Source organism: Danio rerio, chromosome 14 (assembly GCF_049306965.1).
Source record: "Danio rerio strain Tuebingen ecotype United States chromosome 14, GRCz12tu, whole genome shotgun sequence".
NCBI lineage: Eukaryota > Metazoa > Chordata > Actinopteri > Cypriniformes > Danionidae > Danio > Danio rerio.
In genome coordinates this window covers 36,451,888-36,471,090 of record NC_133189.1, presented here as the reverse complement: position 1 = coordinate 36,471,090, position 19,203 = coordinate 36,451,888, and the positions used below count along the sequence as shown (strand labels likewise).

Below are 19,203 nucleotides of genomic sequence, written 5' to 3'. Positions count from 1 at the left end.
TTTTCTTGGTGGATAAAAGAAACACCTTTTAAAGTATCAAACTTTTTAACACTAAACATTTTAAACTATTAGAGCAATTCCATGCAAATGTCAACCTTGCTATGAAAAGTTTTCAAAGTTTTTTTTGTGTAAGCAAGTATTTTACAGTACTTCAGAAATACTCAAAAATGTCTTTGTTAATGTTTTCAAACAATTATACTTGATTTACCAAAGTCACACAAGTGCCAATTTCACATCCGTCCCATCCATAACGGAGAGATGTCACATCCATAACAAAGCTTTTTCCCCAATAATGCAAAAATGACAAATAAAATAAAATCAATAGAGTCAATCTATAGAGAGCCAACTCTTATTCTTTTGATACGCATCATTTCTTTTGGGTTGTGCAGTGTAATTCACACAATTTCTACAAAGTATGTTGCATACTGTAAACTTGCTAACCTTTTTGGTCACATCCATAACACAATTATTTGCCTCATTAAAAATATAAAAAATGTTGTTTTGGAAAATATGAACAGATGTTTCAATGTAATGTTAACATACAGTTGAAGTCAGAAATTTTAGCCCCCTTTGAATTTTCTTTTTTTTTAATATTTTCCAAAAATGTTTAACAGAGCAAGGAAATTTTCACAGTATGTCTGATAATATTTTTTCCTCTGGAGAAAGTCTTATTTGTTTTATTTCAGCTAAAATAAAAGCAGTTTTTTTATTTTTTGAAAATCCATTAGGGTCAAAATTATTAGCCCCTTCAAGCAATTTTTTTCGATAGTCTACAAAACAAACCATCGTTATTTAATAACTTGCCTAATTGCCCTAACCTTCCTAGTTAACCAAATTAACCTAGTTAAGCCTTTAAATGTCCCTTTAAACTGTATAAAAGTGTCTTGAAAATTGTATGTACTGTCATCATGGCAAAGATAAAATAAATCAGTTATCAGAAATAAGTTATTAAAACTATTATGTTTAGAAATGTGTTAAGAAAATATTTTCTCCAATAACCAAAATTGGGAAAAAGAAATAAACAGAAGCGCTATTAATTCAGGGGGGCAAATAATTTCGACTTCAACTGTAAACTTTCCCCGTGAATGTTTTGAGTTTATATTGCAAATGTCACATCCATAACACTGGAATCGCTCATTTACCACACAAATATGAAGCAGCTCATCATAATAGGACTTTTGAAGAATCGCGTGACACAAAAGACTACACTTGAAAAAACTCTGAAAATTCCGAAATTCAGATTTGAATCACAGGAATATATTTCTCAATAATTTGACAAATAAAATAAAAATTTAGTTTGTATTACTACATATCTTTATTAATACATGTTTTTAGCCTAAGTTGTTTATAAACTATATATATATATATATATATATATATATATATATATATATATATATATATATATATATATATATATATATATATATATATATATATATATATATATCATCTATAATATACACACTCTAATTGTTTGTCAACATAACAAAAACTCAAATATCTCCTAAATGACGCTTTCCTTGAGATTTTTTGCCAAAGGCAAAGACTTCCAAATACACATGTTGCCAGCACCTAAATAAATCAAAAACAAAGATAAAAGTGCCAATTGTGCTTTCTTTGTGTCAGCAAATCCACATTCAATCAAGAAACACACAGCAGACCCTGTGCAGAGCAAAATAGGGCAGGAAAAGGGTCTTGAACTTGCTTTCAATTTTGACCCCCAGGAGGGGGGCGAGGGGTAACCCAGGGGCTGGAGACGGTTCTACTAGACTGCAGCTCTGGTTTCGATTGCCCAAACTCCTGACGCCTTCCGCTGCTGCACCTGTCAGCCGTCAATAGACCCCCTGCCCGCACCCTTTCAGCATGGTGAATATATGGCCATGCTCAATGCCCCCACCCAGCTAATTACTGAGACCTCAAAGGCACCACTACTGCACCAGACCAGCCTGCTCTGACCTGTGCATCTTACACACACGCGAACACACTTACACACACATGTGGGTCTCTGGTGAGGAGCGCGGCTGATGGAGGCACTATTGCGTGGCAGGAGATTAACAGAGCTGTCTACACGCAAGCATGAATAATACAGTTATCACTCCAGACAGACAGGCTACACAGACGGCAGGTTTAAACCACAGCTCAGCACTGAAGCCCTGGCAGGACTCGGCCCCTAAATAGAAGCTCTCTGCTAGAGAGGATCAAGTGTGTGGACCAAAAAAAAAAAAAAACACACACACACACACACACACACACACAAGATTAAGGGAGGCTGGGCTTAGTTGTCACAGGGCTTCATCTTAGTAACTGTACTGCTTCTTTTAGTTGTTTTTGTTTGTTTGTTTTGTGCATTTTAGCTGTTAGATTCAAGCAACCAGTTTTCATTTTAATATGTGACCTGGAACCACAAAAGCAGTCTTTTGATGCACAGGTATATATATATTTACTTTTTGCCGAATATAATTAGAATATTATGGTATCTGGTATCTTCAGGTTTCATGAAAATACTTCAGATAATCAAAACTCGTTTTCTATTAGTATTGAGTATTGCTAAGGTCTTCATTAAAATAAATTTGAATGCGACTTTCTTAGTAATTCAAATTCATTAACCCCTTAGGATACCAGATTTTAAAATATCTGCCAAATATTATCCAATCCTAATGGACCATTCATTAATGACAAACGTATATATTCAGCTTTCAGATTATGCTTTAGACATTTATATATCTTAAATTGATACTTATGAGGGCCAGACATCTGCAGACATCTTTTGCTATTTCTGCGCAGAATTTTGTTAAAAATCTGTGGATTTATGCGGAATGATTTTAGGAGTATCATAACTAAAAAACTTAATATATGGAATAAAAAGTAATATCTAAGTTTTATTTAATGTTTACAATGCAAATCTAATTAGATCTGCACTTTTTTGGTAAACAAAGCAAGTCTCTCATATAATAGATTTACTAAAAGAAAGAAAATATTACTTTACAAACTGTATTGTAAATAAATCATATGAATATTTTCATATTAGTTAATAATATTACTGAAATTAATTTAAAAACTGAATAAATATAAATGTACACAAGTAAATAAACAGAATCAATGATGGGCTTAAAATCTGCAGAAATCTGTGGAATTCTGCATGCACAGATTCCATGTGGGCCTACTCATGACTTGTTTTGTGGTCCAGTTTGCAGCATAATATTGGAAAATTAATTCATTTTGATTATTTGCTTTGCTGCGGTATATATTGCCATGCACGTATTATTTTATCAGATTATTTGAATAGGTCTATTTGAAAAGATTGCATTAATTTAGATCGACTGGAGTGATCAAGTTGTTTTCGATTCGGTGAATCTCAATAAAATGTAATAAATCTGCAAGCATATATGCATGCAACAGACCAAAAACTAGAAGGTTAATAAATAATGCTTTATGTTTTTCTGCGGAGTCTAACAGTATTCAAATATAGAAATGAAACGAAAGTCATCTTTGTACAAATATTTGATACAATAAAAAATAGTTTTTAATAATATCTCCATATTTTAATCTTTCAGTCCAGGGTCACATATATGAACAGTTATTTTAAAAATTGCATTTTGTGTAAATTGCTAATGGAGCCATTAAACATGTTAAATCACATTTGCATACATTATGGCAAGTGTTCATTTTATTAAAAAGGCACAATTACAATAAATAGTTAATATCGTGTTGAAACAAACGTTTTAATGTACATTTCTTTATAATGATCAACCAAAGAAAAATCAAAAGGACAGGAACTCATATTAATGGACTTAAGGAAACAGATGATTTCAAGCTTGCTGAGGTTTGGACTAATTTATTGGTAAATTGATATGTATATTAAGTCAAACTTATACAATAAAATATTCTGTTGGTTTAAATAGTTTTAATCAATTTATGAGATATTTTACAAATAATCTTAGTGCAATATTTTTGTAATATGCATTTGGGAATTATGGAGAATTTTCATTTCATGACTTTATAGTGTTGCTAAAATGAGGCAAATTGTCAATTATTTTGAAAATTACAATATTCTGAATACATTTATGATTTTTTTGTAATTGCATGTACAGGTCTGCATTTTTTTTGTTTTTGTTTTTTGTTTTATGGAAACGCACGAGATTTTTTCAGTTCCCACAGTGCAAACTTTACCATAAGGCATATCATTTATCCGAAACAAACTAAATAATTCTTCAATGTGCAGCTTGCAGCCTGTTTTAACAACGTGTCCCTTGGCGGGACTAATATTTCAAAGGCACATCACACAGATCGACGGGTAATCCCAACAACAACAAAATAGCACATGACTGCGTTACGCACTGGCAGCTGATTCGCCCTCGTCACAGTGATGCGTGCATGAGCTCAAACATGGATGCGCTTTATTAACACTTCACAGTGCGAATCGCGGCAGGTGCATCTCGCTTTATAAAGTGCGCTCACGATAGAATGAGCTGTACAAAACCATACCCGACGTACATATAGCGACCTTTCCACAGACTGTCACTACTCCAGCATCCACAGTCTGAATGTTTGTCGCCTCTCTCTCTCTCAGCCAAAGACAGCAGCACCTGCGACAGCCCACCGGCTCTCTTTTTAACCCAATTCCTCATCAAAAACGCTTATGTTTTTGTTTAGGAGTATGTTACGCAATACTTCAGTCCAGATAAGAGAGTGCGACATGTAATATGTGTCCCGCGTGCAAACTGACATTGCTGCGTACCGGCGTTTGGGAGAAAGTGTGTCGTCTGCGGCTGAACTTGAGAAGGATGAGAGTGATGGTAGAGACGCGCTCATTCAGTTCAGGTCCTCAGCATCCATCCACCTCCCAAAACTAGAAACCTGCCTCGTAACCTCCAGAACACACAGAGAGAGCAGGTACAGGGCGTCCCGCGCCGTCCGCCCTGCGACATATTTTTAGTTTTGACCCGTTGATGTCATTTCCTGTATGGGTACCACATACCTTAAGTCGTTTGAAAAGCACTAATTGGTCGTGATTTATTTTCCAGTTCGCTTGACCGCACTGGTGTACGGGGTCAGGCGAGCGGCTGTTTCTGAGAAATGCGTAAACAAATGTGACCGGTTTGGTGTTTTGAAGAATTTAAAGTGATATTCAACATCCTGCTCCGCTCGTCCGCCTACTGTGTGGCGTCTTTACTTTTATATAATCACAGAATGATCCAATCGCACACCTTCATGGAGTCCAGTGCGTTTATCCTACAGGAAGTGCTTCATGTGCGAGAGACTGATCAAAACCTCCTAAAGGCCTGGATAATTTGCTTGCCTTTCGTCCTCTAGAAAGTTTGCTTGCGATTCCATACATTGTTCGTGTCCAGCAAAAAAGTAGGTTAATGGACTGACGAGTATTTACCAACAGTGTTTAAACGCCTGTAAGGTGTATGTTAGGTGTGTGTGTTATCTATCTATCTGTCTGTCTGTCTGTCTGTCTGTCTGTCTGTCTGTCTGTCTGTCTGTCTGTCTGTCCGTCCGTCCGTCTACAGTGCTCGGCATAAACAAGTGCACCCCTCACAAATCTAAATTCATATTTTTAGTAGGAAGCTATAATATTATATTTGTGCATATACATTAGATTAGTCAGTACTGAAGCCATATATGGAGCTTATCTAACAAAAGAACTTATGATAACGGTCCAAAAACTAGTACAGACAAATTTATATGTTATAGAAAAATATAAAATACAAATTTAAAAAGGAAGAAAAAAAAATCAAGAGAAGCAAAAAAAAAAAAAAAAAAAAAAAAAAATATATATATATATATATATATATATATATATATATATATATATATATATATATATATATATTTCCAATATTTTATTTTAATTTATCTTTTAATTTCTAAATATATTCGGTGATAACAATATTATTTTAATAAATATACCTGTTTAGTAAATCTGTAATGTTTAAATGCACAAAAATACAATGCCTATATTCACAGAGAAATGGATAAAAATATTCATTTTCAAAATGGAGTACACTCAATTATGTCTGTCTGTCTGTCTGTCTGTCTGTCTGTCTGTCTGTCTGTCTGTCTGTCTGTCTGTCTATCTATCTATCATATTTAAAATACTAATATTTTTTTATTTATTTAGCTGCATTCAAACCTATTTGTACAAAATGTAATGAATAATTAAAGTTGTGTTATGAAGATATTTATAATTTATAACTTAAGTGATATTTTATTTATTAATTGTTTTGCTTTTCAAACTATTCTTTCTGTACAAAAGACAATGAATAGGAGATGCTGAGGAAGATTTGATCTCTACACTTTAAAAATATTTTTTTCACCCTATTTAAAATGAGATTAAGAGTTTTTTGGGACAAATGAATTGTTCTATGTTCAATTCACTTAAATTTGTAAAAACTATTAACCTAACTTAATCAATTTGTGTTGTGACAACATAAAGGTTTTGTGCACAACCCAGCATTTTTATAGTCTGTCTGTCTGTCTGTCTGTCTATCTATCTATGGTTCCAATATTTAATTTCAATATTTAATTTAAAACTTTATTAAAAATATAAACATAAATAAATCACTTAAATCTGTAACACATTAATTTAATTTTTTTCAGTAGCATAAATACATGCATAGCCATATTATTTCACATTTGACTGTAAAATCCCTAATGTGTTGATCTGTGTGTTTTGATCTTGCATAAGTGTTTGACATTGGTTTGCCTAACTTATTACTAATACCTATCCTGAGTTATATACATCTCCCTGACCTAAAACTCCATCATGCTGCATGAGTGAAAAAGGGGCCCACTTTTTTTCTTTATGGCAAAAAAAGGATTGTAGGAGTTTAGACCTGGACCCCTGCAAGGCGCTCTCTTCTCGTCTTTTTACTCCTTAACCTGTGGACTCGACAGTCTATCTCAGATCTATGGAGCCAACACGCCATGATAGATGGTCGCTGGCCTGCTCATACAGCCCAATATTTCAATTTCCTGCCTAGGCAGAAGCATTTCAGAGTTTGAATAGAGTTCATAGGCACAGTGTGGTTCCAGCCGCTGCCCTCGACACCCGCAGTGAAGACCCCAGACCCAAACATAGCTCTGAATTCCTGAGCCTCAGATAAAGCAGGCATGAGTCTCAATGGTGATTGAAAGAGCTACAGCTACACCTAACATTGCTTAAAGATCCATAAACAAGTCTGAAGTGTTGGACTCCTAACGACTGATTTTTTAATTACTGTGTTTTAATATGGTAAATAATCAAATATACACATAGCTGCATACAATTATTTGATATCTAATTTAAGTCCCTTCATATTTGTCTACACAGTCTCAGCTTTTTGTGAATGTCTTTATTAATTTCTGAACATATGTGCATTTATTAAGTAATACAGTGCTCAGCATAATTAAGTTCACCCCATTTTAAAAAAATGAATGTTTGTATCCATTTCTCAGTGAATATCGGCAATGTATTTTGGTGCATAAACAAAACAGATTTATTAAATTGATATATTTATTAAAATAATATTTTAGTCAACAAACATATTTAGAAATTAAAAGATAATAAAATTAAATCAAGCAAAATATTGAAAAACAAATTACAATCTACAAAATTTCAACAAAACTTTTCATTTTTTTAGCTTCTCTTGATTTTTTTTTTTTAAATTTGTATTTAATATTTTTCTCTTCCATAAAATTTTGGGTGTACTGGTTTTTGGACTGTTAATATAATTTATTTTGTTAGATAAGCTTCAGATTTTGCCTCAGTACTGACTAATCTAATGTAAATGCACACATATAATGTTGTATAGCTTCCTATTAAAAATAAGAATTTAAAAGATAGATCTGTGAAGGGTTTACTTATATGTGCTGAGCACTGTATATACTTATATGTGCTGAGCACTGTATATATATATATGAAGAGTTTTGGTGCAAAAACCTCCAAGTGCCATCTCAAAATCAGCATTTCTCTCAGGCTATTGTGTGTAGTTTCAGTTGTTTTACTCTACAAAGAATAGGTTCTTTTCATCACCTTTAAAGTGAAATAACTGGGAAAAACACATTTTAGAAGTAAAATTCAGATGGCACTTAGAGGTTTTTGCATCTAATATATATACATATATATATATATATAAAACATAAAATGGTTGAATGAATAAATGTTTAAACCAATAGATAAACTTATATTTATGTTGTACATAGGCTGCTCATCGTTAGTGATCTTTAACCCTCCTCCCACAAAAAAACCCAAAACACATAGAAAAGGTGTTATAATTACATTTACATGATTATGATTTCAAATCTTATTTTAGATTTCCAAGACAAGTTTGTTGAGATCATCTGACATTTCTCACATTATTTAATTCATTAATTATTGATTTAATAAATACATTTAAAATCAGTTTAAAAATAGTTAAAAAATAAATATGTTATAAAGAAATGTATAATATTCTGATTTTACGTACTTTAAATTCTTCAGCCACCTCACATTTTCTAGGTTGTCTCCACGTTCTCTGCTATTTCTTTATTGCAATTTGTTACATTAAAATAATAAATGGATACATTTTATGACCAGCAACAAATAAATACAAATTTAAGTTACAAAGACATTTTATGATTATTATCTATTATATGGGTTCTTTAAAGTCAGCTCATTTATTCTATGTTGTCTAGAAATCCCTTTAAATAATTTCTTTAGTTTGCAATTTATTTTATCCTATTTGTGTTGTTATTAATTTGCATACAAGTTTTGGCCTCAGAATATGCCACTGAATATTAAATATTAAATAGGAAAAGGTTTTAATCCATGCATGTGAGTGAAATAAGATACACTGTGCTTAAAGTACAAACAGTTAAAGAATATTATAAATAACATGTAAATATTTGTGCTTGTTTAGCATTACACCTATCATTTTATATTATAAGTCATCATTTATAATGACATGTCTTTCTGTTTTGACATGAATACAGGATTAAGATAACAGGCATGATTTAGATATAAAGTGATAACGCATTGAGCAGCCTGGCAGCAGCGCAACCATGCAAACTCCACAAAAAAACGCAAAAGATCAAACATGTGGGTGAGAGAGAGAGACGCATTAGGCAACAAAGTTAAAAGAGAATCCCCTGCACAAAAGAAAGAAACGCAGCGTTGCTTTTAAAGGAAGCCATGCTTCACTTTGGAATCAGTTCCCTTTAGTATGGCGCTCTCTTTCACCCAAAGCTCAACATTCAGAAAGAGAGAAGTGAAGAAAAAGACAAAAATATACACGCAAGAATGAAGCCATAGCTCACACAGCGATACGTGTCTCATTTTGACATTGTTATCTGGGTCAGTTATATTTATGAGTATCATGGTGTTTCAAGGAAATGTGATTATGTATGTTCATTTTAGGTGACAAAAGGGAAGCTCGTATCTGGTTTCTGGGTGTGTGGAGGAGGGAGGTACGCATGTTTGCATTAACAATATTTGTGTAAAAGCTACAAAGTGACTGGAGCTCTCTAGATGTGAATGTGTGATGGGACGCTGTGGAAGGCCGTTCTAACATTTAATCTATGTACTACCAAAGTATTTATTTTTATGATACGAGTAAATATTTTTTAGGTGCCAGCTTTTTTTTTTATTTATTGCCTGCCAGCTTTTTTTATTAATTAAATGCTATCATTCATTAACTATAGTGATTATTCTTTCTTTTACAGTGATCAGCGTAATTGAGTACACCCCATTTTGAAAAAAAATTTTTTTTTAAATGAATTTCTTTGTGAATATACGCAATGTATTTTGGTGCATTTAAACAAAACAGATTTATTAAACATATATTTATTTAAATAATATTTCAGTCACCGAACATATTTAGAAATTGAAAGATAATACAATCAAACTCAAGCAAAATAAAAAACATTTTTACAAATTTTTAAATTTATTTTGCTTCTCTTCCTTTTTTTTCCTTTTTTTAAATTTGTATGAAATATTTTTCTATAATATATAAATTTGGTTGTTGGACTATTATTGTAAGTTATTTTGTTAAGTAATCTAATATCTATGCACAAATATAATATTGTATAACTTCCTATTAAAAAATAAGAATTTAAAAGATAGATTTGTGAGGGATGTACTTATATATGCTTAGCACTGTACATTAATTTATTTATTATTTATTTACTGACAAGTATCAGTATATTCATTAGGACAAATAAATATTCTAACTAGTAACACATTCAAACAATTAGCCATTGATTTTTATGGGGATTTGTCATTGAAAAATCAATTATGGTTTATCTAGATTGTGTGCCAATTTTCACTAAAACACATTCACATACACTAGTTATTTAGAACTTTTTAGATAGTATCTAGCATTACTATTACCTAATTACATGATCATTAAATAGCTCTTATTTAATAAATGCTAGAACCTATACATTACTTGTACCTTTTAAATAGACATTGATTTCACTTTAAAAAGTCAGTAGTTAATTTACTTAAAAAACTAAGTAAACATATTGCCCTAAAGCAACAAACTGGCTTTATCCAAAAAAAAAAGCAGGTTAACACATTTTGAACTGTTAAGTTGACTTGTTTTTTTTTATACTTATTCACATTTTTACACAATAATTTTGAAGCAACAGGTTTACTTACACAACTAATCGCCTTTTATGGTGTTATACAGCACTCAAAAACATAATTATGAAGTTTATCATTAACGGTTTCTTTTTCATTTATTTAATTTTTCAGTTTTTTAAAGTGCATGCTGTCAGATTCCTTAGAATAAAGCTAACTCTGTTAAAAAACAAATACTTTTAGCTTTAATTGATTAAAAATATGACAATAGTAGAGTTATATCTAGCTGTAGAAAAAGCCAGATCCAATTAAATTCTATGAGATTAGAATTGATGAATTGAAATCCAGGCAGCTAAATCCAATGTATTTTAATTATTAAGAATAAAAAAAAAACATTGGATTGATAAAAATTATCACATAAATCATGTTCTTATTTGTTTAATTAGTTTAACTAACAAATATCAATAACATAAAGCTTATTAATTAATAGATGCAAATATTAACCTTATGAGTCTGTTGAACTTATATTATGTTAAACTCACTTAAAACAGCTTGTGAAACTTATAAAATTAAGTTAGAACATGATTAACTTAGTTTAATAAGTTACAATGACCTAAAACATGTTCTCAGGACTAATTGATCATATATTTTTTACAGTGTTGAAACAAAAGTCACTGAAAGATGTACTATTATGTAATGAATTAGTCATAATATCTATGTAATCAATAATAATACATATAATACAATGTAATATAATATATTATAATATAATAGTCTTATAGTTACCAGTATTTAATGAATGAGTATCTGATAAAAAGGCTAGTATCTTCTGAATAAGCACTATAAGATAATGACTGCATACATGTACAAGTAAAATGAATATAGATGTTTATAGATCAAATGTTAAAGCGGCTTGCCATTGGGATACTATGATTGGATGCGGCTCATAGCAAGCAGTGCACCCTAGTGGCATTAGAGTAGGACAGAAACACACACAGTCTATAAGCATGCAATATCACAGCATAGCATCAATGTTAGATGTTTGTGCATGCACAATTGTGGCACAATGTTTTAATCCAGAAACATTAGCACACTGACTCGCTGCAGGCAAGTACGCATTTGTTTCATTATTCCAGCATCACAACACCATAATATGAAGTACAATTGTGCTGTAATCTCTTGTCTAAATATAGCATGTATCCTCGCGTGCCCCTCATATATGGGACACCATGCCTCTCTGTGATCAAAACAGAGGGTTTGTGAGCCCTCTAACCTTCAGATAACCCCGCCCCCATCCCTCATCCAAACCAAATGGCACTAACAGCGACTTCAAAGTCAATAGGCTTCCGGCTATCATTTCAGCTCCAACAACGAGAAAAAAAAAATCTAACTCTAGTCTGAAAAATCATGGGTAAAAGCTAAAACGCAAATCTCAAATATTATTGTAAGCACTATGAGCACAACAAGTTGTAATTATGTCTGCTTAAAGGGTTAAACATTTTTCATTTAACCATGTTGTTTTAAACCTGTAACATGTTTGTTCATTTTAGAATACAAATAAATGTTTTAATTACCTATTTGCTTTTTATTTAATTTTTTAAAGAACTTTCTGTTCTGCCATGAAATAATCAGCTCACCTAAAACTGTGCATGTGCAGGGCTGGGGGCTCCTTTCATATGGATAGTTTTATTTTCTGTCTACATTCACTAAACTAAATGTACAAAAGCTTTGCAAAAGGTATACTATAGTAGTTTAGGTATTAATATGCATACTTTAAATATGAATAATTATCTTTAAGATTATAATAAAGGTTTAAAAAGAGTCAGTGTATCGGGAAATAGCTTTCTGGATGAAGAAAAAATGATCACACATACAAATATTTGAGGGTGACACGGTGGCTCAGTGGTTAGTACTGTCGCCTCACAGCAAGTTCGAGTCTTGGTATTTATGTGTGGAGTTTGCATGTTCTCCCCATGTTGGCGTAAGTTTCCTCTGGGTGCTCCGGTTTCCCCCACATGCCAAAGACATGTGCTATAGGTGAATTGAATAAACTCAAATGGCCATAGTAAATGAAAGTGTATGGATGTTTTCCAGTACTGGGTTGCAGCTGGAAGGGCATCCACCGTGTAAAACATATGCTGGATAAGTTTATTCCACTGTGGTGACCCCTGATGAATAAAGGTACTAAGCCAAAGGAAAATGACTGAATGAATGAATGAATAAATATTGCATATATTTACATTTGTCTTGTGAAGAAACAGCATAAATGCTGACATAATTCTGCCATGAACAATCCAATTATTTAAATGCATAACCTTAACTAACCATTAGATATCATATTTATGCCATGTGAATATTACTTTGACATAAAATACCTAATTGAAGGGATAGTTCAGCCAAAAATGAAAATTTGCTATTAATTTACTCCCCTTCAGGCCATCCTAAATGTAGGTGACTTTTTTCCTTCAGCAGAACATCAAAGAACATTTTAAGCTTAAACCGGGGTCCTTTGGTGATTCATAAAATGCAAATCAATACATTGAAGTCTTATGAAGTGAAATGATGTGAATTTCTGTTAAATTATGATGTTTGTGCAAGCTTAAACCGTAATAGCTCATGTGTGAGTTTGTTTTACTACAGAAAAACATAGACTTGTGCTTATTTAGGATGCTGCATCCTATATAAAAGAGTAAAATTATGTTTACATGCACATTTCAGACAGGAAGACTGACTTTACAGTATCCTAATTTTATATATGCCTTTATGCAACAGGGAGTCAGCTCTCCAGACTAGTGAATGCTGCTGTGGACTAAATTACTGTTGTAATATATGCTTCTATTACATACATGTCTGTTTCACTTTGCAAAATTTCAATTTATCTTTGAAAGACATGAGTATTAATTTACTTTTGTCTGTACATATATTTTTGTCTATTAAAGTGCTGGTAACCATTCATTTTCATTATAGAAATTACCAAGGTCTAAAAATCTTCTTTACAGTTCTACTGAACAAATAAAAGTTGTCTGCATCATAAAAAGTCGAGTGTCTTTTACTTGCTTTCTTTTTTTTTTTTTTTTTTGGTGAACTGTCCATTTTATTCGAACACTTTCTATAAAGCTGCTTTTGAAGTGATATGAATTGTAAAAAGCACCATATAAATGATACTGACCATGATACTGATCTCCTGGTCGCCCCTCCTCTGCCCAAAATCACCCAAACAATCAGTACCTGCTCCTATCAAAAGCTACTTAATTACTTCTCAATGAGCACCAGATTGAAGAATAAGAGGAAGACGGCTGGAATCACTGGGATGGGGTGGAGGGGGGTGTGCGAGGATGTGTTTTAGCTGGACGATCAGGATAGTGAAAGAAGGGGGGTTGTTTAGACTGCAGCGAGCCAGACTCCCTAAAGCAGGGTTTAGCAGAGGCCTACAGGCCCAGGCAGCAGGCAGACTTCTTTTAGCTTGCGAAGTAGATTAATAATGAATTAAGGCATAAACCCTCCCCCCACCCCAACATACACATCCCCAAAAAGACATTCGCGCATGCTAATGCATTCATTATTTATAATGTGTGTGCACGACTGGGGCAGGATGGCCACATCTGAGGCTGTGAGTGGCAGAGGGAGATGAAGGAAGCAAAATCAGCCCCGGATGGATTTTAGAGGATGGCGAGGAAACATCCGCCCATTGTGTGGCATCTCTGGGTTTCTCTGAGTTGGGTTGGTTTTGGGGGGCAGGGATGAAGTGGGCAGTCAAGTTGTCAAGGGGGGAGGTGTGGATTAAACAAATAAATACATGATAAGAAATGATCATGCTGGGGTAGAAGGGTTAAATGGAGACAAAGAGGCTAAAGGAGCAAGCAGGGGGTCAGAGAGGGTTAGACTGACCCAGATTTACTGTCTGGACAACAGACTTGGGCATGACATGGCATACGTTTTTGTTTATTTAGAATAGTCGAAGAAAATGTTTGACAGTTGCTTCGTTTCATTCAAGTATGAACGTTGATGTGCACTAGGGTTTTAGGGTTAGGGTTCTTTTTGGACTCAAAATCGGTTCTTCTGTACTATCACTGCAAAAACCACCATTGGAAACTTTATGGAACATTGGAACTTTTCCGTTGCACATACAATTCTTTATAGCAATAAAGATTCTAAAAATGGTTCTTTCATAATCTTTTCACTGAAATGTTCTTAGAAGAGCCAAGAGTGGTCCTTCTCTGGCAACAGTAACAAAAACTGTATTTACTGAAAAGTAAGGTAAAGGAGACTGGCAACATGTGTCAGCTTTGCTCCCATGCAGAGTGTGATAAGGTGATAAGATAAAGCAGTGGCCAGACATCCACAGAGCTTCTTGCAGTCAATATTCGCATAGATATGGAGAGATCAGGCTTGCTGACCTCCATCATCTCAACAGATCCCAGTGGGTCTTAAACTAGAGACAGACGGTTTAATCTGACAGAAAATGTCTTCAAATCAGTACAATCTGCCAAGAGATAAGTGTGAAAAGATCTAGAATAGATGTTTAGAGAATAAAAAAGACTGTTTTTTATGTGAAGCAGATTAATTTATTTTAATTTGCAGTATATACTTTTTTAAATACACTTACTGGATGTATACTGCACATGATATTCACTTTCATGATACTTGTGCAAAAATTCTTACAATTTCTGATTAAGCAGTTTGTTCATTAACTGAATTAATTCATGATTAAACAACAGGGCAGGAAAAGGGTATTAAGGATTAATACGTATTAATCTGATTACTAATACTGATACATTTTAAACAATGACATCTTAAAATTAAATAGCATCATAGTTTTTGATGTGGCTCATGGGTATTCTACAATTGAAACAAATTTTCATCAAAACAGGCTCATTGGAAATACATGCTTCAGCCTACATGTTTGTGAAACTGCAAAAATATATTTGAATCTTATTTTTGGCTGGAGTCTACAGGTAAAAGTAACACAACGGGAGAGTATGATTCCAACAACTTCTGTTCCTTTTGACACTAATGAAATCTAAAGTGACATATTATCAAGGAATGATTAATTCTTTTGTGCACCAAATAAATACCACAAAACAACTTAACAATGTCTATGATTTTTAATTGAATACATTTGCCTCACAGATCCAAAAGAACAACTTTTCTGGGATGGTCTGATTGCTTGGTAGCTCACTTTGTATGGTGCATGTACTTAGGAGGCAGGTTACGCAAGTCCAGAGAAGCACAGTGTATAATGTGTGGGTATGACGATATCCACATTACCACATTGATGTGTTTATTACAGACATCACCACCTTTTTTAGTTTATTTATTTATTTTTGCTTGAGAACTTTCAGGATTGTATTATTTTGTGATAAAGGCAAGCATCGTTGTTGTTGTTTTTTTTTTTTTTTCGGTCTTCCGTATTTTGTTCAAGGATTTCTTGAGGTAATAAAATAAACTTCCTGCACAAGATAGAGGGACATTCTATTAAACCATAAATATGAGTACATATGAGTACAAGATGCATGTGTATCTGAAACTTCCAATAAAATATACCCTAAGTAACGTAATTTAGATCTGCAAAAATGTATACAGCACCCTCTAGTGGATTCGTCTTCTAAAATGTGTAACCAAACATATATATAGTAGGGCTGCACGATTAATCGAAAAAAAATCATGATCTTGATCCGCCCTTCCACACTATCTTAATCCAACATCTCTACAATTCAGCCAATTATATTTTCAAGTTTGGTAGAAGCATAAAGGAGGTTTCACAAGTCTTCCAATTGTTTTACATAGGTTGCTCAGCAACGTAGACACCTCCAAATTCGTTGAAAGTGTCACATAATGTGTTTATAAAGTAAGATTTACCCAAAAAAAATGTCACTTCTGTCTTCTGCAATGTTGTATTTGAGGCTGAGAAATGACACATGACCTGACACACCGTTTACTACTTGGAGGACATGCGCGTGCCTACGAATGAAGTCTACTTTAGTGAACAGACCCTGCATAGGCTGTGGATAACGGAAAATAAAGTTGTAAATAATATTCAGTTAGTTTCACAGAGCGATCTTTTGAGAGCATAGGACATATGATTTCCATGCATGTTTTTTTTCATCTAACTGACGGCATCAATGATATGATCACACTCGGCAGTTAAAAAGGGAAACCAAAAGTGCGCACATCATTTAAATTATCAAATCGTATATTAGAGTTATGGACAAGCATTTGAGATGGGTTTTTTTTCATAGCTAACACAAAGTGTTGTGCATGAAAATGTGTCTTTACCAGTGTAAGTATAATCACCCTTGTCTATATAATGTTAAATATATAATGCAAAGGGGAATCTGACAATGACAAATGTCTCATTTTACCACAGAAAATTGGTCTAATTATGTTGTCAATGGCTTATTGCTAGCATATATCTCAAACACAATAATTCAACTTGTTGTATTCTGATGTCATCACTATACTGTGCATTAACAACCAGGTCAACTTTAAAGTCTATTCAGGTGCACCATTCAAAGTCTATATAAATTGAGCATTTTAACCAACAGTAGAGCTTCACACAAGCCTAATATTATTATTGTTGTTTTACAGTATGTTTGAGAATAACAATAATATTAGCCTACTCATAGTAACCTTTATTTTACATCTACAGAATCGTGAGAAAATCATGATATTGATTTGAAGCAAAATAATCTAAATTTCTCATTTTAGCCAAAATCGTGCAGCCCTACATGTAACAATTTTTTTTGTTTTGCAAAAATGTAAGCTGAAGCAAATAAAAATGTTTAAATCCAGTTTTAACGTGATAACATTCAAAATCTAAAACAAAAAAAATTGCTGATCAGATACAATAAGCAATATAATAAAAACATTTAAGTTTCTTTAACTAACTGAATAAGCAGTTTTTGCTCATTAAGTGAATCACTTCACCATGATTAAACAGCAAAGTGACAGTTAAAGAAAAAGTTTATGACAGGTACAGGAAAAAACAGAGTCAGCTTCCAATTTACAGTATCTTAACAATGCTGTTCTGCAAAGTTCCCACCTGAGGCCAGACCTCACAAGAGGACACCAGCTTTGTGCAAACATTGCAACATTTTTTTCACACAAGGTGTGCCACTAAAATGTTTTATACCCAATTTTACCACACAGGAAAAATCCATAAACTTTGGAAGTGTGTCAAAATAACACAAGAGATTGGATTTTCCACTGTTCAAAGACAAAATTGCCCTGCATCATCCCTGGCCCTTACTTTTTTATAACAAATACAACAGCATCCTTATTATGTGTGTGACTACCACTGTGTGCGCCATAGTGTTAGCTTGTAATCTGAAAGTGCAAGAGAGGTGTTTTGTAATCTTGCTTTCTGCTTAGACTGCTGGACCTCTAATCAAGACCAGAACATGCTGCTCCTCTTTCACACATGTAACGACGGTGTTTACAAAATTGCCAGAAACACTGTGAAAAATGATACTGGTGTTGTTATTTTTTTCTTTTTTCATGCTTGCTTTTTTCCCATTGTTATGCCTTTATTATTCTGTAGATTATTAAACCATTAAAGCCATTTTCAAACTTTGAGGGAGAAAATAACAACTGTAACTGTGTAGATCTATAGTGGATTCTTGTAATGTTAAGTCACATTTAGAGATATGAAAAAAGTGACATTTGTATGACACGATTTTGCAACAAGCTTCATGGTGGTGCAGTGGGTAGCACGTTCACCTCACAGCAAGAAGGTCGCTGGTTCAGTTGTCATTTGTGTGTGGAGTTTGCATGTTCTCCCCGTTTACATGGGTTTGCTCCGGTTTCCCCACAAGACCAAAGACTTGGTATAGGTAAATTGGGTAGACTAAATTGTCTGTAGTGTATAGATGTTACAAAGTGATGGGCTGCAGCAGGAAGGGCATCCGCTGCTTAAAACATATGCTGGATAAGTTGGTGGTTCATTTCACTGTGGCGACCCCGGATTAATAAAGGGACTAAGCCAAAAAGAAAATGAATGAATGAATGAATGAACTTTGCAATATGGAAAACAAATACATAATTGTGTGATATAAAATTGTAATTATGATAAATACAGACAGAATTGTAAGCTATAAAGTAACACTTGCATGATGCTCATAATTGTGAGATATTTATTACTAATTAATTAAAAATGATTCATTATTAGGTCACATTTGTAAAATATAATGTGTTGATTTTGAGATTTTATTATTAGAATTATGAGATAATATAAGTATAAATGAGCTTAAGATTATTAAAAAGATACAAGATATAATTGGTTGTTTTATAAATTGTTTTCTAGAAGGTTCTACATGGACTCAAATTTGGTTCTTCTGCCCTTTCAGTACAAAAACCACCATTAGAAATTTGATGGAACATTGAGACTTTTCCTTTGCACATAAATATTTTATAGCAATAAAGACTAAAATATTACTTAAACTACAAAAAATGGTTCTTTAATGAACTAATAGAGATATTTATTACTAATTAATTCAAAATGGTTAATTATTAGATCACATTTGGTAGAAAGTAAGTCACATTTCATGTGCTGATTGTGAGATAATATTATTAGAATTAGAATTGAAGAGGTTAAATGCATAACCTCTAAACGCCATCAGACATTTTCCTCTAAATTGAGCATTTTTGTCAGGCTC

The 19,203-nt window shown here is 33.1% G+C and overlaps 1 protein-coding gene across 18 annotated transcripts in view; it reads right to left on the bottom strand.

Moving 5' to 3' along the window:
- zic6 (zic family member 6) overlaps positions 1-19,203 on the bottom strand; it is a 219,172-nt gene that overhangs the window by 172,527 nt on the left and 27,442 nt on the right. For 5 of the 18 annotated variants that reach the window (XR_012389459.1, XR_012389458.1, XR_012389454.1 and 2 more), the window contains exon 1: positions 4,742-4,957. The exons of 7 other annotated variants lie outside the window; for them this stretch is intronic. The gene's annotated coding sequence lies outside the window, so the exon portion shown is untranslated. Of the gene's footprint in view, positions 1-4,497; positions 4,958-4,981; positions 5,096-19,203 lie in introns of those variants that run through there. 6 more of the 18 variants (XR_012389457.1, XR_012389460.1, XR_012389446.1 and 3 more) reach the window with 3 other exon arrangements.